The 25,157-nt window shown below is 43.9% G+C and overlaps 1 protein-coding gene and 1 pseudogene across 1 annotated transcript in view; one reads left to right on the top strand and one right to left on the bottom strand.

Moving 5' to 3' along the window:
- Positions 1 to 25,157, bottom strand: part of LOC126282145 (cyclic AMP response element-binding protein A-like) — a 633,124-nt gene that overhangs the window by 114,331 nt on the left and 493,636 nt on the right. The window lies entirely within an intron of this gene.
- Positions 2,848 to 2,965, top strand: LOC126282539 (5S ribosomal RNA; annotated as a pseudogene).

Genomic DNA, 25,157 nt, shown 5'->3' with positions numbered 1-25,157 from the left:
GCAAGAATAATAAAAATAAGAAGAAGAATACTGTTCAATCTCTAGAAATAAAATAGTATTTGATTTTTTAAATGGTTTTTCGCAATTTTGTGCGACATCATAATTATTTATTGGGAATACTTGCATTTTCATGCAAATAGTAATTAAATGTAAAAATATGTTTTCTTTACAAAAAAATTATTTGTCAATAAATACTCTCATTTTTAATGACTATGAAATTCACAGAAAATGAAACAAAAGGTACGCTAAACGAGGGATTCGAACAAGTGACAGTATGATTACCATACGGTTACAACATGTGCTGAACAATCGGCGAATTCGTTAATAATCTACAAAAGTTTTATATTTAATAATGCTTGGAAATCTTCTGATCTTCAAAGGTGATTTTTTCCGATTTTTTAACATTAGGTCATCGATGACCGGGCTGGTACACACAGGTATGGTGAAAATCGGAGAGTCATTCTGTGGGGGGCATCTTGTGAGTTCACAAGCGAGAACGTAGCCCTGGACAGCGCAGCACTCTACACTGTACAGGCCGCTGGTCAGAAACAGCTTGTCAAACTTCACCTGTCCTCACCTGCGGACAGCCTGGCATTTCCCAGGACTCCAGGAAACGTGTTTCCTAACGCTCCGAGAGAAGCGCACGTTGCGAAGTGAGATCCGCCTACGACGTTAATTCAGCCGAAGGCCGACTGCATCTCCCGGATGTCTCGGTACGCATGCCAACACTGCGAGAAATTAATCACATTCCAAACTCGACGTCGTTCGATGTTATCACTTTCAGGGCTCTGAGATGCGGACGTCATTCGTCCTCTCTCAGTTCCCCTAAAAACTATTGAGTCTAGCTTTGGAGACCCTACCACACAGTTTGGTCAGGTGAGTATTTCAACTATTTTCTGTTAGTCATACACTGTGCACGTTTTTACTCCACGATTTGCATATCCCACTATCAACATTGGGATTTTGCAATCCCTCCTTCAGGTGTCCAGCAACATAACCAAGACGAAAACAGTGCGGTAAGAGATACAACTGTCCACAACTGGAAGACTATTCTGAGTACTACAACTGTCTACAACCGGATGACTGTTTTGAGTACTACAACTGTCTACAACCGGATGATTGTTTTGAGTACTTCAGTGCTTTGCCAAACATAGTTCGACTGAGGTGGCACCGCTGGACTTTGGTGTGTGGTTACTGCACTAGAACAATGTAACAATCTATGAACTAGTGTAGTAGATAACACTGTTTTCTTTTAATTTGAACTATATGTGAGACCAGAAACAGGCCATATCAGTGAATACTTTACGCCAAGATTGTAACTAAAGTGTTTTAAATCTACCTCTGGTGTCGAACACAATACTGCTATAGACTATTAGTAGAATTAACATCTTTCAGCTAGTTTTGGAGCCAGCGCAGCTGCCGAGAAGAGCAGAAGAGGTTTATGCGGAAGGAAGGAGGTTTATTGTAGCAAGTATAAATATGAAACTTTCTGGCAGATTAAAACTCTGTGTGGGACTAGGACTCGATCCCGGGTCCTTTGCCTTTTGAGGGAAAATTTTGTACCAACTGATTTACTCAAAGCACGGCTCATGACCCGTCCTCGGGTCTTGACTCCCGCCAGTGTCTCATAGCCCACCTTCGAAACTTCACAGGAGGTCTCCTACGTAGCTTACGGGACTAGCACTCCAGGAGGAAACGATATTACGGAGATGTAGCTTAGCTACAGCCTGGGGAATGTTTTCAGAAAAATACTTTTCACTCTGCAGCGGAGTATGCGCTTATACGGAACTTCCTGGCAAATTAAAACTGTGTGCTGGACCGAGACTCGAATCCAGGGCATTTGTTTTCGTGGGCAATTGGTGTACTGGATAACCCATAGAAGGATTTATTACTCTGATTTTTTTTATAGGACAACATTCTATGCTTTTCGACATTATTAGGTTTGCTAATTTTATGTGTGCATATGGTGTCTTTCACATACATCTTACATGTAAGACAACAAGCGGAAATTCGCACAGTATACGATTATTAAGACTAGTTTGCAATCATGATTGTGCACCGTCTGTGTACGATGCGACACGTAGCTCTGCGATAACCATTTTCGTAGGGGAAGCTATGAACTGCATCAGTCGTGAGGAACCTGAGGGGTAAGTGGCCCCGAAAACAGACGTTAGCGGCCAGCTGGGGAATCCAACCTGTATTCCGCAAGCGCTCGGAAGGAGTGCTGCCATTGGTTTGTGGCGTACCGGAGTCATTTCCTTCCCTCCTGTTCCATCTGTGAATAATACGGCACAAGAAGCGTTCTCAGTACCTTTTCATATACTCCTGAATTTCTTTGAATTTGATAATGGGGATAGGAAACGACTGTTTTAAGGTCTTGCACTTGGCTTAAGAACATTTAAAGCAAACAGTTTTACTTCAAGCACTTGCCAAGGATAGCCACGCCTTCTTGATCTGGAATAAGTATGAAAAAGGGCAGGCACAAGAACCAGAGAAACCTGTAATTAGTTACATACAGACATAAAAGCAATAGAACAAAGGCTGTGTGTGTGTGTGTGTGTGTGTGTGTGTGTGTGTGCGCGCGCGCGCGCGCGCAAGGTCTTAAAAGTGTGTGCAAGAAACACAGTAACCAGCAGATGGAAACAGTAATTGGTCCATTATTTATTAGTCGTCTCCTATGCATTTACAAACGTGACGTTTCAAGGCCAATAAAACACTTGGGCTACCATAATTACGTGTAGCTTACAATCTGAAGTCGCCTCGTATGCAAAATTTTATAATTGTATTTTCAAATATTATAATAAACTAACAGTTTGTAGCATTTACATAAATATATTTATGTAATTCTGCAACGGCCTTGCCGCAGTGGACACACCGGTTCCCGTGAGATCACCGAAGTTAAGCGCTGTCGGGCGTGGTCGGCACTTGGATGGGTGACCATCCAGGCCGCCATGCGCTGTTGCCATTTTTCGGGGTGCACTCAGCCTCGCGATGCCAATTGAGGAGCTACTCGACCGAATAGTAGCGGCTTCGGTCAAGAATCCAATCATAACAACTGGGAGAGCGGTGTGCTGTCCCCTCACCCCTCCTATCCGCATCCTCCTCGGTGGATGACACAGCGGTCGGATGGTCCCGATGGGCCACTTGTGGCCTGTAGACGGAGTGTTTTTTTTATATTTATGTAATTCACCTGTTAGTTCATAAGTAAAATCAATGAAAGGAATCTCTCAAAACATGTCATTAGTAGGATTAAAAAATGTATGAGTCGTGATGTAGCATGCCCTAACATTTTGGTGAATCATACCAGTTTTTTAAGTTTACTATTTAAGTCTTTTGCCCCTAAACAACACATTGGCGACTAATATTAACTTTTAATTCACAAAATCTAAGCTCAGAATTGGAGGAGGATAAAGTTGTTAACTATTAAGTCGCAAAATACAAGACTTAAATTGTTGAAAATATTAAATAACACTGAGGGATAGCTTTCTCAAAGTGAAAGCTAGTACAGATTACTTAACTGATGGTGTCGATAAGCTAGACGTGCACTAGATCAAGGACGGATGACGCCCGCCTGTAGCTGAAATCCACTCTAATGGTCGGGAGTCGAAAGTTTGCGCTAAAACGCCGGCAAAAAAAAAAAAAAATTGATAAATCAAGTTACCATCAGACAAGTGCGAGGCGGCAGGAAAAGGAATCCGAAAAACCAAAGAACGGAACTACTGGGAGAAGATACATCACAACAGGTCAGCAAATGCTTCAAAGAAGGCTTTCTTAAGGAAATGGCTTTGTTCATTTAACCACCTTTGCGCGTATTTTTTCTTTTAATTAGTAAAAATTTCAGACTTCTCAAGTAGATCCAAACGGTATCTTTTAGGAATATATTGACAGATACGAAGATGATCTTCGCATCATACTTTGTCTGCATCTCTTTCTTAAAATGAGAACAAATAGCCGTTTCATTATTATCTACGTTACAATGTTCTCTAAAGCTGGTATCAAAAGATCTCCAAAATCTGGGACAAGCTTATAGCGTAAGGACATTACTTTTAAAAAATGAAAAGAAATTGTCAATGAGGACGGGAAACACTGAGAACACTAATAACGACCTAAATGTCTCTTTGAGACTTGGAAAGGTGCATCCACCGAAAATAAATCAACATAAAGCAAATTTTCGTGCCTTGTGGGTTTCTCCAACTCCGAACCGGCTTAGGCCAGCTTACACACGGTATGCGATGGAGAGAGAGAGATAGAGAGAGAGAGAGAGAGAGAGAGAGAGAGAGAAGGGGGGTAGGGGGAGAGGGGAGGAGAGGTACCGGTGTGTGGTCCAGCCGCCCGTCGCCGACTCCTCCAGTGAGTGGCTCCTAAGGTCGCTGACCCCTGGGACGGCGCATTGCCGCTTTCCAGGGGCAAGGCCGTGCCAGCCGGTCACTCCTCTCCCCGAGGTCTCCTTGTGCAGACTAAACTGCGCCACCGCGGCTGAGTGTCCATCGCCGCAGTTTCCGCGCGTCCGTAAGATGCCCCGTTTTGGTCATCCACATCCAGTGACAGTACAGGAACAATATTGATCTGCTTTGTGCAGAGATATAGTTCCTATGAATGAAATATTTTTTGTTGTTGTTGAACAAGTTGGGCAAGTCTGGTGTAAACTTGATACTTCACAGCATATTAAAACTGTGTGTTGGACCCGGAATCGGAGTCGAACCCAGAACCTGTACTTTTCGCAGAAATGATCGCACCGATTGTGCTATTCCAGGGCGGTTTACAACTCGCCTTCGTCGCTTCTCTCCTCCATCCTCAACATACAGAAGTGCTCCTACGTACAGTGATGGAATAACACAATTGGAAGGAAGGGTATTGCGGACAATGGCTTAGATACAGCGGTTCAAGTCATCGGTCCGAAAACTAAAACTAATGTAATGACAGTAAAAAAATTCTGTCAGTAATGAAACAGAACAGTTAATAGATATTTTGCATTTAGATGACTACATTTCGCAATTTTCAAACCAAAGATTGTTGTTGTTGTTGTGGTCTTCAGTCCTGAGACTGGTTTGATGCAGCTCTCCATACTACTCTATCCTGCGCAAGCCTTTTCAACTCCCAGCACCTACTACAGCCTACATACTTCTGAATCTGCTTAGTGTATTCATCTCTTGGTCTCCCTCTACGATTTTTACCTTTCATGCTGCCCTCCAATGCTAAATTTGTGATTCCTTGATGACTCAGAACATGTCCTATCAACCGATCCCTTCTTCTAGTCAAGTCTTCTCCCCAATCCTATTCAATACCTCCTCGTTAGTTATGTGATCTACCCATCTAATCTTCAGCATTCTTCTGTAGCACCACATTTCGAAAGCTATTTTCTTCTTGTCTAAACTATTTATCGTCCATGTTTCACTTCCACACATGGCTACATTCCATACAAATACTTTCACAAACGACTTCCTGACACTTAAATCAATTCTCGATGACAGATAGAAAATAATTTATTTCTGTCATACCAGAAAACTGACTGGTTCTAATTGCCAGCAACAAAATTTTTGTTTCAAGTGTCATTAATGCATAATAACTACTTTTTTTGAGGAAATAACATGCAAAACACGAATATGTCCACTTAATGCAGTTTTTCGCAATTAACACAAAACTTCTTTCAGGCATACTTATGAACGAAAATAACATGTTGCAAAGCAAACGGCTTTACTTTTGTGCCAAAATTCTGTTTTTGTTTGTAAATCAACTCTATAATGAAAATATTCCTTTAAAAGCTACATTTAAATATGGACGTATTCTCATTTGCATGAACCTTTTGCACATGTTCGGCTTCGAATGATATGTTGTTTCTTCAAAATAACTTACATATTATTATATAACGCTTGCTACACTTTATCACATTAGGTGTTTACAACAATTTAGTACATAAAATGAAGGAAAAATTGTAAACTGTTTACTGTAATATTGATATTCAGAGTTTCATAAATTCTGAGTTTATTGTTACTTGCTAATTATTTAAAGTATTTCTTATAACCATAACAGAAAACAATGAGATAAAATGGCATTACCTATCATTAGAACGGTTCTTTGACGTATCTGTTACGCTTAAACATATAAACCAGATGCATCGTCTAAACAAACACGAGCAATTTCCTCCACCTCTTTGTTGAAGAAAATGGGTAGATCGTCATTGATGGATGTACACCAACTTATGTCCTATTGATTTTGCCAGTCCTCTCTGAAAATAGCGTACAGTAAACTATCAACATCTTTCTTCTTGTCATCCGAGATTGAATGGCTGAGAAGTTCATCGGCTCGTGGTTAAGAAAATATTTCCTAATGGTCCATTCGCGTTTCTAAAGCGACTTCTGCTCTTGTATATCATGCCGTGACCTGTAGAATACAGGTGGCTCCTTATCAGTATGAGTGTTTCCCATATCTTCGTATTCGTATACGCAAATTCGTTTCCCTTCCATTATGTGATCTAAATTTCGTAGATCTTTACATAGAAATCTCCTGTCCGGACCTCTTCAATCTTCACCAATGTATCTTATTTCATCCACTCAATGGTAGACCTAATTAAATTCATCTTTTTTGGAATTGTTGGTCTTTTTCGTAGAAGCTCTGATCTACCGAAAATGCAGTCATCAGGTAAGTAACTGTGTCCTCGTAATAATCATTATTGATATTAATACTATGCAATATTATCAGGACGGAGGGCAGATGTACAACCTGATGCTAACAGCTGCTTTGCTCGAGAACGTCTGGCTTTAAATAGAATGGAAATCACGTGACTGGATCAGCGTCTGCTATTGGCCGTAATGGACTAGTTCCTCTACGCACGAAATTTATATATGGACAGGTTCATGTTTGCTGCGAACCATGTAGTTTGACAGGCTTGTGTCATGGCACATGTTCGATTTCACTTAAACTGCATGATGTATTTAAATTCTACTTAACCAGTATGTACCGTTCCATTCCATATCTCTCTTTTTTTTTTAAATTGTGGACATGTTAGCCTCTGCGTGCAACCTCCTTATTTGTAATTAGACAAATACAGAAGTACAGTAGCAATATTTCAAATAGTAAAACTGTAGCCAAAAAGCAATTTCTCATTTATTTTAGATTTTGTTTACAAGAGATTAACAAAATTAAATTCATAAGTAAAAATCTCTAGGTACTGACTTCTGTTTCTTAACACAGTTCCAATCCTGGGTTCAGACGATGTAAAGTTTAACATAAACTTCCCGTGCTGTTGGCGAAGAAATCTTCTGTTTTGCAACTGATAAACATGGCTGGTCTTTAAGACGAAGTACGGCATGACATACATCTATCATGGACTTTCCTCTTTTGATCACATTGCCATTTTCCATTCATATGTTTCGGAGTTAGAATTTCAATAGCCATTTGAGATTTGAGTATGAGACACTGTCATCATACAGCATTTGGAGATATTACACGCCAGCATTAACAATGTTTCAGCAGCATCTTTAAAATAAAAGAAGTTCGTCTTTCGCTCTGGGTTGGGACCTGGAACTCCTGAGGGAACCGCCGCTTGGGACGAAGACCACAAATCATGTAGAAATGCGTGTTTAAAACATCTTCTCCTTGACTTGATACTTGGAGCAGGTCTGTGGGCATGCACAAGAGTGCCGAGTACAAAACAGCGTCCGTTGCCACTCTTTACATAGGCAATGGATTGAATATGTAGTCGCAGAAGGAAGGAAATACCCAGTGCTGTGAATGGATGATGGCACTATTGGTGATATTAATGTTGGTAATGGCGGTCATGATGATACACTTAGTGCCAAAGAAACTGGTATAGGCATGCTTATTCAAATACGAACATATGTAAACAGGTAGAATACGGCGCTGCAGTCGGCAACACCTATAGAAGACAAGTGTCTGGCGCAGTTGTTACAGCGGTTACTGCTGCTACAATGGCAGGTTATCAAGATTTAAGTTAGTTTGAACGTGGTGTTAGAGTCGGCGCACGAGCGATGGGACACAGCATCTGCGAGACAGCGATGGAATGGAGATTCTCCCGCACCACCATTTCACGATCGTACCATGAGTAACAGGAATCCGGTAAAACATCAAATCTCCGACGTCGCTGCGGCCGGAAAAAGATCCTGCAACAACGGGACCAACGACGACTGAAGAGAATCCTTCAACGTGACAGAAGTGCAACCCTTGCGCAAATTGCTGCAGATTTCAATACTGGGCTATCAAATAGTGTCAGCGTGCGAACCATTCAATGGAACATCTTCGATATGGGCTTTCGGAGCCGAAGACCCACTCGTCTACCGTTGATGACTGCACAACACAAAGCCTTACGCCTCACCTGGGCCCGTCAACATCGGCATTGGACTGTTAATGACTGCAAACATGTTACCTGGTCGGACGAGTGTCGTTTCAAATTGTAAAAAACGGGTGGATACATATGGGTATGGGGACAGCCTCATGAATCCATGTACCCTGCATGTCAAGCTGGTGGAGGGCTTGAAATGGGGCGTGTGCAGTTGGGGTGATATGGGACCCCTCATACGTCTAGATACGATTCTCACAGGTGACACGTACGTAAGCAACCTGTGTGATCACCTGCATCGATTCATCTCCATTGTGCATTCCAACAAACTTGGGCAATTACAGCAGGACCATGCGACACCCCAGATGTCCAGACTAGCTATGGATGGGCTCCAGTAACACTCTTATGAGTTGAAGTACTTCCGCTGGTCAGTAAACTCTCCAGACATGAACCGGCCGGGGTGGCCGAGCGGTTCTAGGCGCTACAGCCTGGAACCGCGCGACCGCTACTGTCTCAGGTTTGAATCCTGCCTCGGGCATGGATGTGTGTGATGTCCTTAGGTTAGTTAGGTTTAAGTAGTTCTAAGTTCTAGGGGACTGATGACCTCAGAAGTTAAGTCCCATAGTGCTCAGAGCCATTTGAACCATTTGCTCCAGACATGAACACTGTTGAGCATATCTGCGATGCCTTGCAACGTGCTGTTCAGAAGAGATTTCCACTCCCTCGTGCTCTTATGTATTTATGAACAACCTTGCAGGATACATGGTGTCAGTCCCCCCCAGTACTTTTACAGACATTAGTCGAGTCCATGCCACGTCGTGTTGCGGCACTTCCGCGTGGTGGCGGCCTACACGATATTAGGCAGGCGTACCAGTTTCTTTGGAGTCATCTATTCGTTCCAGCCTGCTCCTTGCCCAGCCGGCCGCGGTGGTCTAGCGGTTCTAGGCGCTCAGTCCGGAACCGCGCGACTGCTACGGTCGCAGGTTCGAATCCTGCCTCGGGCATGGATGTGTGTGATGTCCTTAGGTTAGTTAGGTTTAAGTAGTTCTAAGTTCTAATCTCCCTGGTTGTCTTTCGGAACTCGGACGTTGGGGGCTAGGGATTGTCGGGAGACGCTGAAGCTGCCTCGTCAGCTCTAAGTCTTCCGCAGCCCTCAGTGTGTGCACGTGTGGAACCTCGTGGCCTTTCGTGACCGCCAGAGACTTGTGTTGAGGTCTGCGGCAGTTGCGGCGCTACAGATGCGTGCCCTCCGTAAACATGTCGCGCTCGCGTGCATCACGGCACGGGGTTCTCGCTGCTAGTCCTTCTTCTGCTCGCAGCAGAATGCTCCGTGGTCTAATCGAGACATCTTCACAATGCTCTCTTTAGACTGAGAGTTCCAGACATCAGCGATAACTCTTGTTACTTCACGTCCTGATTCTTTAGCCCGCGTACAGAGTTCACTCGACACTGGAGATGACGCAAGTTCACTTACATCCGACGTCTTGTAGTTGCAGGTGCGGAGTTGGACGTGGCATCATCTACGTCATCATCTTCTTATATACTCTACAAACCGCTGGGAAGTGCATGGTGGATGATTCTTCATACTAATACCAGTGATTTTCTGTAGTTTGTTTAATCTTGCCTCCGCGGTCCCTGTGGGAGTAATATGGGAGGGATTTGTAGCATATGCCTGGATACCTCACTCAGTACTGGTTCTTGAAACTTGGTAAGTAGGCTTTCGAAGGATAACTGGCGTCTGTCTTCAAATGTCTGACAATGCAGGTTCTTCAGCATCTCAGTAGCGCTCTCCTGTTGGGTTAGCAGAAGAGACAGGGAAGATCCAACGAATAGTGGTGCGTTTCGTCGCTGGGTTGTTTGGCCGGCAAGGCAGTTTTACTGAGATGATCCTCCCGGATAGCTGAGAGCGTTAAAGCTCCGCTTCTGGGATACGGGGAGACGAGCCTGGCCTGGAGGTAATCCGTATCGAAGGTTAACGACGAGGGCTGGAGAGCTGACTAGCATGGATGTCGTTTTTAGGTTCAAATGGTTCAAATGGCTCTAAGCACTATGGGACTTAAAATCTGAGGTCATCAGTCCCGCCGGCCGCTTTGGCCGAGCGGTTCTAGGCGCTTCAGTCTGGAACCGCGCGACCGCTACGGTCGCAGGTTCGAATCCTGACTCGGGCATGGATATGTGTGATGTCTTTAGATTAGTTAGGTTTAAGTAGTTCTAAGTTCTAGGGGACTCATGACCTCAGATGTTATGTCCCATAGTGCTCAGAGCCATTTTAACCATCTTCATTATGATTATGCTGTGAATACTCCCGGCTTTCTGTTGGGTTCCAAGGCACTTCGGTACTGCGGGGGACAAAAGGCGGATGTAGCAGCGAGAAGATATTTCGTGATACTCAAGTGCTTAAGTACGCCATCCCCTTGCGTGCTGTCGCCTCGCTGTTGAGGTATAGAGTCTTGCGGAGTTGGAAAGAAGAGTGGCTGGAAGTGGCCGACAGTCAGCTGCGTCTGGAAAAGTCCTCTACCCGGCAACTGTGTACCTCCTTCCAGGCACGCAGGCGGGATGAGGTCCTCCTAACTTGTCTTCACTTGGGGCACAGCCCTAAGATGTTTGGCTTCTTGATCCAGTGGGAGCACCCTTCAGTGTCTGTTGATTATGGCGTACAGATCACAGTGCAGCACATTTTACTACACTGTTTTATTTTCAGACCAAAGGGCGGCGACTGACTTTTCGGCGGATTTCCTCGCTATTTTAAATGACTGTAGTACAATTTTTAAGGTTTTGTGCCACGTCCGACATGTTCCCTTAAAATTTTGGGGAGAAATTTTTAAGGTATTACCGGGGTGGCTGTCTCATTCATGCTTTTTTGTGAGTTATTATCGGGTCACATTGCCCTGTGTATTTATTTTAGCTCTTTTCTTGTTTTACTTGTGTTTTCATTATATTTTTATCTCATCCCAGGGGTTTTACGTTATCTTCCGCGATGTGAGATAGTGTGTGTCTCAGGGCGACCATGAGTGAGGCTGGGAGAGATTGAGTGCAGATCTGTTAATTTACTCCTCACTGTTTGCGAAAATGTTATCCATTTCAACCGCCTTTGTCCCTACTGATTTTCGTGTGGGTGTTGGTAGCTTTGCCACTGAGCACCCGTAAACTGCGAAACCACACACACACACACACACACACACACACACACCTGTCTTCCAAGATGATAACAGCCCTGGTTACTGTTTCTGCGCACACACGCATTCCTGGTTGGTTGACGTACATTCAAGCACCCTATCCCATCTTGACTGAGCCGATGAATCTGCAGATCTTAGATTAATACCACTGAAAACGTATGAGACTGTTTGCAATAGCGGTTGAAATGTAGCAGTCAACATCCCAATAGTTTTGTAGCTGTACAGAAGCTAATCATTAATGAGTGGCTACAGCTGCATACGACATACCAAGAAGCTTGTGAACTGCGTTGCTCGCAAAATGGCGGCCGTTGTCAAGGCTAGAGACGATGTTATACAATATTAGCGTGATGGGTTCTGGGTATAATTAATTTTTTGCCCAGTGTGCTTATTTTCGCCATACACAGTACTTTTCTACCAAGGCAGCGCGAGTGTCCCAAATGTCAACCACACCTAATCAGTAGGCAATAGGCCTACCATGTTTGATCGCATGCAGTCAGATCCCAGCTTTCGGAAGACACATACACGTGCCGCTGATATCGAGCTCCAAATCAGTAACAGAGAAGACAGGGTCGGAGCTGGAAGTTTTTTAGCTTCATTCGCCACTTCTTTGCCTTCGTTCCGGCATGGAGACGTGATAAGTAAGACACGATATCTTCCTGTTGATACCAGCTGAAGAGCCAAACGGAATAATATTTTGCAGAAAAGACTTGTTGAGCTTCCGTTAAAGCCAACTGAGTTAGTTCTTAATATACCCCATCATCATATGTCCTATATCGCCTACAGGCTATGTTGGCAATACTGATGTCTTAGATCTCATGCAGATTTACTCATACGTTTTTAACTATATTAACCAATATTCAGCAGTTAACAGAAAGTAATAAAGTTCCCTAATTATTGGATCAATCCGGAATACAATTTGTTCTGTCTTACTCGGGATGAGTAATTGCAGATTCCTTTCCATCTAGTTATAAGAGACAGTCTTCAGCTTCCAATTCGCATCGCAATCGACGTGCTGACCGAAAATTGTCTGCTTCATTTTTGAAGAGGAATCCAACGTTTTCAATCATCACAGGGCATTCTAAAGGTAGGATCTAAGAGTTCATTGGTCAATACATGAGATTTACTTTTTTAATAGCTGCAGGAACATAACTGGAAAATAAAAATAAAAGCTGTCTTCAATGAAACATTTAAGGCATCTCTGTGTTGGTGTTTACATTCCGTCCAGATCACGTAACACAGGAAAACTTTGATCTTTGCAATGGGGATGTGTGCCAGACTAGCAACTGCTGTGACATATACTACTAAGTTCGTGTGGCAGGCTTTATTAGAACAGGGATAGGCAGAATTAGGTACACGTTTCCAGAAATTTCCACTTTCATTTTTTTTCAAACTCGCTTGAATAGTTTCACGTAGAAGCGGGTATAAAGGCAACTGATTCCTGAAAACTATAGTAGGATAGTATCTTGTAGTATATATTTAGTTTCCAGCTTCATCTGACGTCACTGGAGAGAGAAGTGAGAAAAAAATATTTAAGGACGGCGGTATGTGGGACACTCATTCTGTGAAATGCCTCCACATAGCGGTGAACGATGGTCTCGCCACGACGATATGTGTGTACAGCGGAAGCAACAGCCCACTGAAATTTCCATAAGGGCTAACGGGACATGTGTGCAGCCGTGGTGTGGGCGAACGGTGCGACTTGTACGTATGAAATGTTAATGCCCCCGGTAGTTCTCTGATATGAGCTATCACCCGCGTTACACTTTCAAAGCCAGGCTACGCTTATACTGCTAACAGAAATCTTATCGCCCCTTCCGTAAATCTAAGCGCAAGTTACACTCGTGCATGGCGAGGAGTCAGTGACGCACACATGGGTTTCGAGCGCTCTTCTCATCATCCGCATCCTCAGCCATTTGAGATCCAGTGCCTAGTAAATGTGTCCTTTACACTTGCCCGCGCTTTACGGCTTCAGCCTTATGCATCGATACTGGACCGGTATGTTTTTTTTTTTTTGCTATCTATTCAGGTTAGATTAGGTCGTCATTTCGGTAGTCCTTTATATATTACAGTCCAACAAAGAACTATCTTCGTCCATACACCATTAATTACTATCATAACTACATCTTCAACTCCAGTTAGTTCCTTAATGCATTTCTGTGCACGATGATGTAACAGATGGAGTTCTCTTGTAAAAGACGCTGCCTGCCTGCTCAGAGCGAGTAGAATATGTACAGGAGCAGTATTCTTGGATATAGAAAAAGCATTGACCACGTCTGACACGATGGATTTCTTTACACGTCAAGCACCGTAGGACCAAATTGAAGAGCAAATCAACAAGGTCATGGAACGTGTCAGTACATGAAGTTACAACATAAAAGTAATAACAGATAAAAATAAAATGTTAATGAACTCAAAAAGTCAAGCCATAAGTTTAAGTGAACGCAATCAATAACATAAGATTCAGCTTAAGTTTTCAAGGAACTCCTCAACAGAATAGGAGTGACCCATGAGGAGACTCTTCAGTTTCGATTTGCAAGTGTGTGGATTACTGCTTAGATTTCTGAATTCTTGTGGTATCTTACTTACTTCAGTATACTGCATACCTTTCTGCACAAGAGTTAAGGAAGACTGATGCAAATGCGGGTTGGATTTCTGCGGAGTATTAACTGAGTTAAAGCTGCTTATTCTTGGGAACGAGCTGATTTTGTTAACAAGAAACGACAGTAAAGAATGTATATATTGAGGCCATTGTCAAAATACCCAGCCTACTGAACAGGGGCCGACAAGAGGTTCGCGAACATACGCCACTTATTGCCCGAAGCGCTCGTTTCTGAGCCAGAAATATCCTTTTAGAATGCGAAGAGTTACCCCAAAATATAATACCGTACTAAATAAGCGAATGAAAATAAGCAAAGTAGACTAATTTTCGTGTCGAACGGTCACTTACTTCATATACCATTCAAATAGTAAAAATGGGAGCATTAAGTCTCTGAACAAGATCCTGAACCTGGGCTTTCCATGACAGTTTACTATCTATCTGAACATCTAGAAATTTGAACTGTTCAGTTTCAATAATAATATGCCCATTCTGCGACATTAAAACGTCAGGTTTTGTTGAATTGTGTGTTAGAAACTGTAAAAACCGAATCTTAGTGTGATTTAGGGTAAGTTAATTTTCTACAGGCCATGATCTTATGTCGTGAGCTGCATTATTTGAAACCGAGCCAGTGTTGCACACAGCATCCTTTACTAATAAGCTAGTTTCATAAGCAAACAGAAATACTTTAGAGTTACCCGTAATACTAGCGGACATATCATTTATATGAATAAGGAATAGGAGTGGCCCCAACACTGATCCCTGGGGCGCCCCCCACTTGACCGTACCTCACTCTGACCTCATATCACAGCCATTATCAACACTGTGAATATAATCCAGATCATTGATTCCGTTCTTACGAGGTGTCAGCTTTTCGTAAGGAATGGCACACGTTTTAGCCAGACGCGACAAACTGAGGTTTGCTCTTAGGCCCCGTCCTGTACCACATTTACACGAACGATATTGTTCAGCGAGTCTGTGGAGAGATAGCTCTTTTTGCCAATGACACAGTTACCTGTAAGACTTTTCGCAATCTTCGTTTCATTCATCGAAAGCTTCAACAATATCTGGACAAAATCACCCAGTGGTGTGATATACAGAAAATAAACCGAACCAAGCGGATAGTAAAATTCTTCGTGACTAAAATCTAGCTCCTAGATCGTCGTCTCACCATTGCTGGTCAATATTTCCCTTGGCGTGATTCTGCCACATGCTTAGAACTGGAAATCGACAGGCGTCTCACATTGCAGAAACAAAAGCTGCTAATAAAAGTTGCGGACTTTTCTCGATTGTACTCTCAGCTGAAGGGAGAAGGGCTGACTGCAGAATGTAGACTCCTCCTCTGGGACCAGCTCATCCTTCCAGTCGTACTCCACGGCTCGGAAGAGTGGTCCATGGCCTCAGATACCGCCTTCAAACGCTGACAACGCCTCCAGGCGAAACTTTCCCAATTATGTCAGGTCCACACAGGTATGTCGCGCGCACGCACATGCTAGGGAACTTTTGGGCCAACCCATTATCTACCTACTCATTCAGAATAAATTTATTAAATTCCACTAAAAATGACAGACTCCACCCCATATCCTCACACAAAATTTATGGCAAAGAACCCATAGAATCTTCTCATAAACGAGAAAAGTTAAACCTTAGCCACCAGTTTAGGGATTAAAGGCAAAGCCAAATACGAACATTAAGACAAACAGCTATAGAAACATGTCCTTCATTAAACACATATTCTTGACGACGACATAATATTGTCACATCTTCGAACTTTGTTGGAATCTGTACTTCAATACTTTCAAAGTTGTTTTCATTATAAGACATTCGCAAGAATCACCAGAAATATAAACCAGGGCGTCAACATCTGCCGATAGCAATGAGAAACATTATGTCTTCACTTGATAACAGTATTAGCCTTTGTTGATTTACCGTAAATCGTGACCACAGGTGAATTCAGATTCTGTATTCCTTCATGTTCTGAAGGTGTTTGTCTTTACAGTGGGCAGTGTGATGAGATGTCACAGTGCTGCCCATATCTCGTAGGATATCATACGATAAAAACAGGTGGAATCTATTTACATATCTAGAGCAGGGGTGCTGAACCGGTCAATCGTGATCGACCAGTCGATCTCCATGACTTTATGATTCGATCTTTCAAGACCGGAGTTCGAAATCTGTTAATATGAACCGTTTTCGTAAAGTACCGTTGAGCCGACAGTGAGTGTTTCACACCGTATTTGTAGGCGGTATAGTAAATCTGGCAACACTGTCTCCGCCTCTTTCGTCTCCATCTGGATTTCATTGCCTTCAACGTTCATGCCAAACAACAGTATTTTCTCCTGTATGACGATATTACTACCCGCGAGCTGTAATTAGGCGGCGCGTCATGAACGGGGTTATCTCCATGACTTTATGATTCGATCTTTCAAGACCGGAGTCCGAAATCTGTTAATATGAACCGTTTTAGTAAAGTACCGTTGAGCCGACAGTGAGTGTTTCGCACCGTATTTGTAGGCAGTACAGTAAATCTGGCAACACTGTCTCCGCCTCTTTCGTCTCCATCTGGATTTCATTGTCTTCAACGTTCATGCCAAACAACAGTATTTTCTCCTACCCGCAAGCTGTAATTAGGCGGCGCGTCATGAACGGGGTTATCTCCATGACTTTATGATTCAATCTTTCAAGACCGGAGTCCGAAATCTGTTAATATGAACCGTTTTCGTAAAGTACCATTGAGCCGACAGTGAGTGTTTCGCACCGTATTTGTAGGCGGTATAGTAAATCTGGCAACACTGTCTCCGCCTCTTTCGTCTCCATCTGGATTTCATTGTCTTCAACGTTCACGCCAAACAACAGTATTTTCTCCTGTATGACGATATTACTACCCGCGAGCTGTAATTAGGTGGCGCGTCATGAACGGGGTTATCTCCATGACTTTATGATTCGATCTTTCAAGACTGGAGTCCGAAATCTGTTAATATGAACCGTTTTCGTAAAGTACCGTTGAGCCGACAGTGAGTGTTTCGCACCGTATCTGTAGGCGGTACAGTAAATCTGGCAACACTGTCTCCGCCTCTTTCGTCTCCGTCTGGATTTCATTGTCTTCAACGTTCACGCCAAACAACAGTATTTTCTCCTGTATGACGATATAACTACCCGCGAGCTGTAATTTGGCGGTGCGTTACTATGAGAAGAGCGAACAACCTCCGCCGCCAATAGGCGACACAAACCTCTCTTTTCGAGCTTCCACAAAACAACATGTTATCGAAACTGACAAGAGAGGAAGATTACTCATAACTGTATGATTTGAGCTGGTTGTTGCCTCTGGCATATGTAACTGATATGACAGTAAAACTAAATGAGTTAAAGAACGTCGAGGAAAAAAACAAACTGTGATAACTTTTATGCCTTCTATAAAGTGTTTCGTGCAAAAACGTGACCGTTTGATAACACAGTTACAGAAATTAGATTGAAATACTTTCCTCAAATACAGCCAGAACTGATGGATCAGCAAACGTTATTGAATCAAGAAGCTGAAAAGAAGTATACAGTCACCTTGACAGCAATGAAGTAAGAGTGAGAAAACCGAATTTCAGATTTCAAGGGAATGAAACCTGTGCTAGAGTTCACAGCTCAACCTTCCCAAAACATGGATGGGGAAGGTATTTCAATTAAAATGAGTACACTCTTCTCTTGTTGTAACCCTGAACTTGAAGAGGAAATAATTTGAGTTCAAAATGACACCCTCTTAAAGTTACAATACTGTGAAGATACACTTCTGAGAATTAGTGAATGTAAAAACCTTCACTAACACTGTGAAAGTGGCATCGTATGTTTTGCAGCATTTTTGAGTAAACGTATCCATGTGAGGCAGCATTTTCAGCGATGGACGCGGTGAAATATAAGTGTAGAACTGACTGATCCTATCCTACAGATTTTTTGCGGTTGGCTCTGAAAAATTATTGTTTTGTGCTTGATCCTTTATGGCATTTGTAAGTCAGTAATGTGTAAATGGACTAAATTGCTTGTAATAGATCTCAAGCCTGACAAGGTTGAGCACCTCTGATCTAGAAAGAGTTACGATTTCAGCGTTAGACAACTGAACACAGTAGCCAAGATATCCGGTCTTGAAAGCCATCATTGTACGAACTCCTCAGTGTGTTGCAGTGAGCAGTGACAACAATCGTGAACACGGTCCACAGAGGACTAACTAGTTCTCACCTGTTGGCAAAACAATGCATAGGATCAGACTTAATATCTGTGAACACCTTAGGGAAACCAGAGCTTCTATCACACCACAACACATTATATTCAGCCAATTGACGAGTTAAATGCTCACTCAAACCAATATTTTTCGTAATTCTGATGTACAATTAAGAGTTTGTATTATAAACGTGTATAACGCCTGGTTTACCATATGCAGTTTCCTACTTACATACATTTTCACGCAGGGTTGTCGAACTAACGCAAATAACTAAATGCCAACATCTCTGACGTCAATCTGTTGGAAAACTTTATACTTGCGGATTATGGCATTTACAGAGATAGAAAATCTCCTCTGTGGGAGTCAACCACCGTTCCGAAAACAACGTTCGTGTGAAATCCGCTGTTCGTACACGAGACTCAGAACTCAGCAGTTGGCTGCACTCCATGATGCTATGTCCCTTGACAATCGAATTGCGTTAGATACAGTCCTGCACTGCTGGCTCATGAACTAAATACGAGCTTACGGAATATAAGGCTAGTTGTGTGATTGGACAAAAGAGTTTGTAGCAAACTTAGCACAACTATCTTTCTCAACGGAGAGAAATCTTCAAAAGTAAAACTAACTTCGGGCATAGCACAAGGGTGTGTTACATAGGACCACAGCTTTTCACACTGTCATGGAAAAAAGTATTCATACACCGTCGGTCGTGTAGAATAACTGTATTTATCAGAACTGAGGATCACACCGTGAGATGTTATTTCGTAAACTAACGGTATGAGGTTTCCTTCCTAATCTGCACATATAAAAGAATTAAATACCTGCTGGCGTCACACAGTGAGGAAAAAAGTATGCGTACATACTCGTACAAACAACATAACAATGTACTTAAATACACCACTGGCCATTAAAACTGCTACACCAAGAAGATAACGTGCTACAGAGGAAAAATTTAACCGACAGGAAGAAGATGCTGTGATATGCAAATGATTTGCTTTTCAGGGTATTCACACAAGGTTGGCTCCGGTGGCGAACCCTACAACGTGCTGACATGACGAAAGTTTCCAACCGATTTCTCATACACAAGCAGCAGTTGCCCGGCGTTGCCTGGTGAAACGTTGTTATGATGCCTCTTATAAGGAGGAGAAATGCGTACCATCACGTTTCCGACTTTGATAAAGGTCGGATTGTAGCCTATCGCGATTGCGGTTTGTCGTATCGTGACATTGCTGCTCGCGTTGGTCGAGATCCAATGACTGTTAGCAGAATATGGAATCGGTGGGTTCAGGAGGGTAATACGGAACGCCTTGCTGGATCCCAACGACCTCGTATCACTACCAGCCGAGATGACAGGCATCTTATCCGCATTGCTCTATGAGATCGTGCAGCCACGTCTCGATTCCTGAGTCAACAGATGGGGACGTTTGGAAGACGACAACCATCTGCACGAACAGTTGGACGACGTTTGCAGCAGCATGGACTATCAGCTCGGAGACCATTGCTGCGGTTACCCTTGACGCTGCATCACAGACAGGAGCGCCTGCGCTGATGTACTCAACGACGAACCTGGGTGCACGAATGGCAAAATGTCATTTTTTCGGATGAATCCAGGTTCTGTTTACAGCATCATGATGGTAGCATCAGACATCGCGGAGAACGCACATTGGAAGGGAGTATTCGTCATCGCCATACTGGCATATCACCCGGCGTCATGGTATGGGGTGCCACTGGTTACATGTCTCGATCAAAATGGCTCTGAGCACTATGAGACTTAACTTCGAAGGTCATCAGTTCCCTAGAACTTAGAACTGTAGCGCCTAGAACCGCTCGGCCACCCACAGCGGGCCACACGTCTCGGTCACCTCTTGTTCGCAATGACGGCACTTTGAACAGTGGACGTTACATTTCAGATGTGTTACGACTCGTGGCTCTACCCTTCATTCGATCCCTGCGAAACTCTAAATTTCAGCAGGATAATGCACGACCGCATGTTTCAGGTCCTGTACGGGCCTTTCTGGATACAGAAATAGTTCGAATGCTGCCCTGCCCAGCACATTCTCCAAATCTGCCACCAATTGAAAACGTCTGGTCAATGGTGGCCGAACAACTGGCTCGTCACAATCCGCCAGTCACTACTCTTGATGAACTATGGTATCGTTTTGAAGCTGTACCTGTACACGCCATCCGAGCTCTGTTTTACTCTATGCCCAGGCGTATCAAGGCCGTTATTACGGCCAAAGGTGGTTGTTTTGGATACTGATTTCTCAGGATCTATGCACGCAAATTGCGTGAAAAAGTGAAATCGCATGTCAGTTCTAGTATAATATATTTGTCCAATGAATACCCGTTTATCATCTTCATTTCTTCTTGGTGTAGAAATTTTAATAGCCAGTAGTTTATAACGACAATGTTTGTATTTGCTAGGCCTTCCTCTTCTATGTATCACTTCCGCTAACCTGTTTGACACGGACTGAACCTGTTCTGGTAGTCTGTGAGGTAATACTGTGCAGACTTTTTGTCAAAACAAGCACTTCCAGCTTCAACAATACACGTTGCGTCATCTGTGCGCTCGTTTCGCAAACCGGTGGATAGGAAACAGCTGATTTGACAGATAAGTTTGAAGGTTATGGCACCGTAACAGCACTAGCGACAGCTGTGTGCAGTGGCGGAGTGCCTAAGCGGGAAGTCTGCACTGCGAATGCGCAGCAGACACTGCACAAGCCAGCCCTGGCGCCGCGGTCCGTCGCGACCTCGCCTGCTTTCACGCGGCGCTCGCAGCCGCTGCAACTTGTGTTGCGGTGCGCGCCTGCAGCAGGCAGAAGGCCGCCACTGGCTGTTTTTGGGAGCTGTGCCGCCGTCGACCGTCGCGTGGCCGGGCTCGCCGGGACTCTGCGGTCTCGCCCACGGGACGAGGCGACATTCCAGCGGGCTCGGCCAGTTCTTCAGGTTCCGGGCCGCCGCCGCCGCCGCTGCTGCTGCAGGTCGCAGCTTCCTGCCCCCCCCCCCCCCCCCCCCCCCCACTGGACGCCGCACGGCAACTCCTGAATGTGTCCTGTGGTCCCGCTCATAGACGCGCCAGTGTATGTGAAGTTTGTCGCAGCACTCCCAAGAGTGCCCTATAATGATAGGTTGCAATCGATATGCACTGCCTACCAAAAACAGTGAAGCATCCAAAGAGATGGCCGAATGTCAGTATAATGTCGAACGTGTACACACCATGGCTGCGTATGTATATTATAAGAGCTGCAGTTCTGACAGGTAGAACGACAACCAGCTGCGTTTGGCCGCACGTAAAATCTACGAACGCCTACAGACGTTAAAGTAACCTCTGGCGTGCCACAGGGGAATGTTATGGGACCATTGCTTTTCACAATATATGATGATGATGTTTGGTTTGTGGGGCGCTCAACTGCGAGGTTATCAGCGCCTGTACAAATTCCGAACCTTTGCTCAGCCCAACCTCGCCACTTTCCTGATGATGATGAAACGATAAGGACAACACAAACACCAAGTCACATCGAGGCAGGTGAAAATCCCTGTCCCCGCCGGGAATCGAACCCGGGACCCCGTGCTCGGGAAGCGAGAACGCGACCGCGTGACCACGAGCTGTGGACTTTCACAATATATACAAATGACCCGCCGGCCGGTGTGGCCGTGTGGTCTAGGCGCTTCAGTCTGGAACCGCGTGACCGCTCCGGTCGCAAGTTCGAATCGTGCCTCGGGCATGGATGTGTGTGATGTCCTTAGGTTAGGTAGGTTTAAGTAGTTCTAAGTTCTAGGGGACTGATGACCACAGATGTTAAGTCCCATAGTGCTCAGAGCCATTTTACAAATGACCCAGCAGATAGTGTCGGAAGTTCCATGCGGCTTTTCGAAAATGATGCTGTAGTATACAAGAAGTTGCAGCATTAGAAGTTTTGAGCGAAATGCAGGAATATCTGCAGCGGATAGGCACTTGGCGGAGGGAGTGGCAACTGACTCTTAACATAGACAAATTTAATGTATTGCGAATACATAGAAAGAAGGATCCTTTATTGTATGATAATACGATAGCGGAACAAACACTGGTAGCAGTTACTTCTGTAAAATATCTGGGAGTATGCGTGCGGAACAATTTGAAGTGGAATGATCATATAAAATTAATTGTTGGTAAGGCGGGTACCAGGTTGAGATTCATTGGGAGAGTCCTTAGAAAATGTAGTCCATCAACAAAGGAGGTGGCTTACAAAACACTCGTTCGACCTATACTTGAGTATTTCTCATCAGTGTGGGATCCGTACCAGATCGAGTTGACTGAGGAGATAGAGAAGAGCGGCGCGTTTCGTCACAGGGTTATTTGGCAAGCGTGATAGCGTTACGGAGATGTTTAGCAAACTCAAGTGGCAGACTCTGCAAGAGAGACGCTCTGACATCGCGGTGTAGCTTGCTGTCCAGGTTTCGAGAGAGTGGTTTCTGGATGAGGTATCGAATATATTGCTTCCCTCTACTTATACCTTCCGAGGTGATCACGAATGTAAAATTAGAGAGATTCGAGAGCGCACGGAGGCTTTCAGACAGTCGTTCTTCCCGCGAACCATACGCGACTGCAACGGAGGTAATTACAGTGGCACCTAAAGTGCCCTCTGCCACACACCGTTGGGTGGCTTGCGGAGTATAAATGTAGATGTACAAATAATTCAGTGCCTTCGGTTGCTGCCAGTATGGGTAATGTAACGGATGATGATAAACAGAAGGCCGAAATTCTAAACCTAGCTTTCAAAACCTCGTTTACGGTAGATGACTGCAACACCACTCCCCCTTTCAATTGTCGAACAAACGCAAGGATGGCTGACATAGTGTTTAGTGTATCTGGGATTGTAAAACAGTTAAGATCCTTAGACGCCAGTAGGGCATCTGGCCCAGACGGTATCCCCGTAAGATAATATGTTGACTATGCTACAAATATAGCACCATTCTTATCCATCATCTGTCACAGATCATTGGAACAGCGGAAAGTTACACGGGACTGAAAGAGATGGCCCAGGTCATAGCAATCTATAAAAAGGATATAAAATCGGATGCACATAATTCCCGGCCAATTTAAATTACACCTACTTGTTGTAGAGTCATGGAACATATTTTGTGTTAAGACATAATGACCTTTCTGGACTCTGAGAAGCTCATCTGCAGAAACTAGCACGGTTTTAGGAAACAGCGGTCATGCAAGACACAGCTGGCCCTCTTTGTGCATGATATACAACAGGCTCTAGACACCGGGTCCCAAGTTTATGCCGTATTTCTCGACTTTCGAAAGGCTTTCGACTCAGTTCCGCGCTGTCGATTCCTCCAAAAAGTGTGCACTTACGGTCTGTCCGATGACATATGCGGTTGGATAGAAACTTTTCTAACAGGCAGAGAGCAGCATGTCGTCCTGAATGGGTTGACTTCAACAGAAACAAGCGTAACTTCAGGTGTGCCACAGGGCAGCGTAATAGGTCCGCTACTTTTTACGATCTACATAAACGATCTAGTTGACGGTAATGACATCGGCATTAGATTGTTTGCCGATGATGCTGTAGTCTACGGGGAAGTAGTATCACACGAAATTTGTGAACAAATCAATGAGGATTTGCAGAAAATAAATGTGTGGTGTAATGACTGGCAGTTATCTCTCAATTTTAGTAAGTGTGACCTACTGCGTATAACTGGGCGAAAATTCCCATTAATGTAAGAGTACAAAATAAATGCGCAGTCTTTGGAAGCGGTAACATCCGTCAAGTATCTGGGTGTGACTATTTGAAATGATCCCAAATGGAATGATCAGATCACACAATCAACGGGCAAGGTGAACTCTAAGTTGCGGTTTATTGGTAGAATTCTGAAGCTATGCAGTCCTTCAACAAAGGAAATTGCTTACAATATGTTAGTTCGTCCAGTCTTAGAGTACTGTTCGTCTGTATGGGACCCTTACTAGTTGGGTCTGATTAAAGAGATTGAGAAGGTCCAAAGAAGTGCGTCAAGATTCGTGACTGGTATATTTAGCCATCGCGAGAGTGTTACAGATCTCATAGAGAGTTTGAAGTGGGACTCACTTGCAGATAGACGATGAGAAACAGTAAGGCACCGTGTCATATACGTTGCTGGCGAAATACTGACGGCGCTGATTTCCACTATCCGGATTCAAACAGGTTTCCTCCGTGCCAAACATCAACTAAAAACACGTGTACGTTTCTAATATGCACTTGAAAATAAACAGCAATAACGGTCAAGCTAAGGCAGCGAGTTTATCGGTTGTACTACAGCTGCCACCAGGCACGCTAAAAGGTCTACAAGTGTGAATATTAAAATCTGAGAAGCACTCACTCGTTTGTAATTAGCGCTAGCGAATGGAACGATTAGCTCTGGTGTGATAACTCGTCGGACGATGCGACGCGAGCCCGTGCAATGACCTCCACAGTGGGCCAGCGCTTAGCGGTGCTGACTACTGAACAACAAATCTCCGCTTCACGTTTTGCTCAGGTGGAAAGATCTGCAACGAAATCTGATCCTCTTACGATCGCACGAGGACCTCTTTGAGTGTACTTGCGGCAAAACTACACGAAAGCCTAAGAAGTGGCGTCAGACTGAAATACCTGAAGCTCATTGGAAGTCGAAGGATATTTGTTTAATTTTGTCCTGTATAATGACTGCAAGCTGATGCCTTCGAATTCCTTAGCTTTCTTTTGTAATTCCCACTTTCATGCAAAACATCAACAACTGTTGTTAGCAGAACATTATTATACTGACTCGAGAACTCTCAATACACAGCTGAAAATTATTATCTCCAGATACCTCGAATCTGAAGCAGCGCGAAAGGTGGCTTACATTTCTATTAATCGAAAACCTGTCCAGGAAGATGGGGTAATA

Source organism: Schistocerca gregaria, chromosome 7 (genome assembly GCF_023897955.1).
Source record: "Schistocerca gregaria isolate iqSchGreg1 chromosome 7, iqSchGreg1.2, whole genome shotgun sequence".
In the NCBI taxonomy this organism is placed as follows: domain Eukaryota; kingdom Metazoa; phylum Arthropoda; class Insecta; order Orthoptera; family Acrididae; genus Schistocerca; species Schistocerca gregaria.
Note: the sequence above shows the minus strand (reverse complement) of the source record. Positions and strands in the feature narration are given on the sequence as shown.